Source organism: Octodon degus, unplaced genomic scaffold (assembly GCF_000260255.1).
Source record: "Octodon degus isolate 3935 unplaced genomic scaffold, OctDeg1.0 scaffold00249, whole genome shotgun sequence".
Classification (NCBI taxonomy): domain Eukaryota; kingdom Metazoa; phylum Chordata; class Mammalia; order Rodentia; family Octodontidae; genus Octodon; species Octodon degus.
In genome coordinates, this window is record NW_004524825.1 from 2,338,756 (window position 1) to 2,341,814 (window position 3,059).

At 48.0% G+C, this 3,059-nt stretch overlaps 1 non-coding gene across 1 annotated transcript; it reads right to left on the reverse strand.

Annotated features, from left to right (window-relative positions):
• Positions 1-11: 11 nt before the first annotated feature.
• Positions 12-118, reverse strand: LOC111813974. The gene has a single exon (XR_002819077.1). It is a non-coding gene; the product is annotated as a U6 spliceosomal RNA (small nuclear RNA).
• Positions 119-3,059: the final 2,941 nt, after the last annotated feature.

Here is a 3,059-nt window from a genome sequence, read left to right on the forward strand (position 1 = left end):
TGGGTACTGACAAAAATATGGAACGCTTCACACATTTGCATGTCATCCTTGTGCAGGGCCCATGCTAATCTTCTCTGTATCATTGCAATTTTAGTATATGTGCTGCCGAAGCGAGCACCTATCTACCCTCCTTGAGACCTGTTTGCAGCTCCTGCTAATGTTCAGCTGTCAGCTCTTCACAATACAACACAAGTGTGTGTATCTAAAGTGCACAGTCAATGAGATAACATCTCACTAAGCAAATGGGAAGAAGACTGATTCTCTGCTTCCTTCTCTCCCTAGTTGTTAGGTCTGTCAAGGAAAAGGTGAACATGAGTCTGCCTTGCAAACTTCATACCTGGCAGAACACTTTTGTTTTCCTATTGGCACTGGGTAATCAGAAGAGTGCCCTAAGCCAGAGTCCAAGACTCAGGCATTTCAAGTCTTTGACTGTTTGGTGAAGTTATCCCTGCTTCCATGATGTTTGTCACCTTAGACACTGTGGGCCTTGTGGCCCTGCTCTCTAGGTGCTTTCTTCCCAGGGATTTGCCAGTACTTAGAGTACAGCCTCTTCTCTGATGCATACAAGAGAGAAGCAGTGGTTATCTCTGGCCTTGAGACCCGACTTCTCCCAAGTGAATGGATGCAGCTCTGGAACCTCAGGCTGGGAACAGGTGAACTGGAACTCCAATCCTGACTTCCCTCCAGCTGTACAGCCAGGACCACACACCCAGCCAGCATCACAGCCTCAATTATGAAACAGACATAACAATGACTTTGGCACAGAGTGGCTTTTGGCTTCACATTTAATCACTCAAATTATTTCCATCTACAGTGACCAGGAACCCACTGTGTAAGCCACAGACATAGGACATAAACATAATCACTCGCACTCTCTAGGTGTCTTTTCTGGCCTAGGTACTTTACATGGCCTCACCAGTGCTAGAAAGGAGGCACCACAAGTGTCCCATGTTATATTCTGAAAATGAAACCTAGCCTCCAGGAGTTGAGGTGACTCCCCCAAAGTCACACAATAAGCAAAGGATGAACAGGTCCAGAAGGCCCATTCATAGAGGCTGTTTCTGCACTTGGGCAGCTTGTCGAACCCGCATGGTCACCCTGCTTGCATGAGGGAGTGGGTGGGCAGCATCTTCATGACTAGGCCACGTGTAGCCCAAGGTACTGGGCTGTATGGTCTCTCTCAACACCCTCGAGGACCACAGGCCAAAGGACTAACAGACCTCAGAATGGCTCCTTGCCATCCCTTTCTTCTGTGGCTACATATTTAGGGCTTCACATGGATTCCTTACAGCTAAAAAGCCTTGCTCCTGGCTGCTGCTTGGCACAGCTGATGTCCAGCTCGGTGTTAATGATTAACGTGCAACAGCGGGATCTCAGAGTTGCCGAGAGTCCTGTGTCCAAGAATGAACCGCATTGCTAAATCAGTGAAGACAGTTGCCAAGGTAACCCCCATGTAATCTATTTAAGCGGCTCCCCAAACACCAATCAAGGTCAGATAACGCACTCAAGCACCATATGAACACACTCAGATGGCATCAAGCTTTGTAGCAAGACAGCAGGGAAGGAAGAAACCTCATTAGAAAGAAGGATGAAAAGCACCCTAAATTTCATTTTGAAAAGTGTTAATTGGGGATGCAGTAGGTTTGGGTAGGGGCAGAGCCCACCACTTGGGGGCATGTCCTGGCCACAGAGGAAGTCACTGGGGGCATTTGTTAAGAGCTGCCACACTCTTCCACTCAGGATCAAAACAAAAGGCACCGCTGGACTAAATTATTTATTTCTTTGTGTTTGTTAATGTGAAGGCTTGTATTTACATTTCAGTCTAAAAGAGTGGATTTGCCCAACTTTAAGGGCTCCCTTACCTGCCTTGACCATTCAACCAGAAGCCCCACCCCCCAGCATTCTCCAGTAGTCTGTCCATCCGTTCTTCCTTCCTTTCCTTCTTTTCAATTTATGTATTTGGTACAGAACCTCACTATACAGCTCAGACTCCTAGTGATCCTCTTGTTTTCAGCCTCTCCAGTGCTGAGAGTACAGGCGTGCACCACCATGCCCTGTCTCGGTGGCCGGCTCAGTGTGCCTGGGGGTGGGGCCAGCATGACATTTGGTGCTGAGGATCAAACCCCAGTCCTTGTGCTTGCCTAAGCAGGTGCTTAGTCCCCTAAGCTATCTCACCAGCCCAGTCCTACATTTCTTGAGAAACATTGAGGAGCAACTGAAATTACATTCACCCTGCCGGTCCTTCTAGATAGCTACTAAAGGAAAAAGACCACTTTGCAGAAGTGCGGTCTCATTTCCACTCCTTAGGGTGCTCATAGCAAAGATTCAGATGGCGATGAAGAGGAAAGAGGGAAGGCATGGGATGGGGACTGGGATCCCCATCTCCAGAGGAGATTCCCAGCAGTGGACCACAGTCATGCTGGTCATTTCTGCACAGGGCTGGCATTAGGTCAGCAAGAACAGAGGGGGTTTGCACAGGGCAAACCTGCATTCAATCCCCAAGGTGCTTTGTCCACCTGTGAGCTGCCTGGAGCCCTCCGCACAGGTCTATGATAGCATTGAAGTGCCTGCCTCACTTACTTGTCACCCAGTGTATTTTTTAAAATTTCAAGTGATCCATCATGGTAGCCTTGTCTCCCAAAGTCGCCATCATGGTGCTGGGCCCATGGACAGGTCCTAGAAAATAGTACTGTATTAAATGGTCTACCTATTTGCAGAGCTTATATTGATGAATTTTTTTTTTTGTATTTAGGACAGGGTCTCACTACATAGATCAGACTCATAGTGATTCTCTTGTTTTCAGCCTCCCAAGTGCTGGGATTATAGGAGTGTGCCACCATGCCCAGACTCAATCACCATCTCAGAGCGCCCTGAGGGCAAAGCGGCACTGCCAAGCATATACTGAGACCTGGAAACTCTCCACCTCTTGGTACATGGTATGGTTTGTGTCTAGATGCTCCCCAAAAGCCTCATGCAAGCAATCATAGGAAGGGCTTTTTCAGAGGGGGCTGTATCTAGAATGTGTGATTAATTCACAGTGCACTGCTAGGATTAGGGGT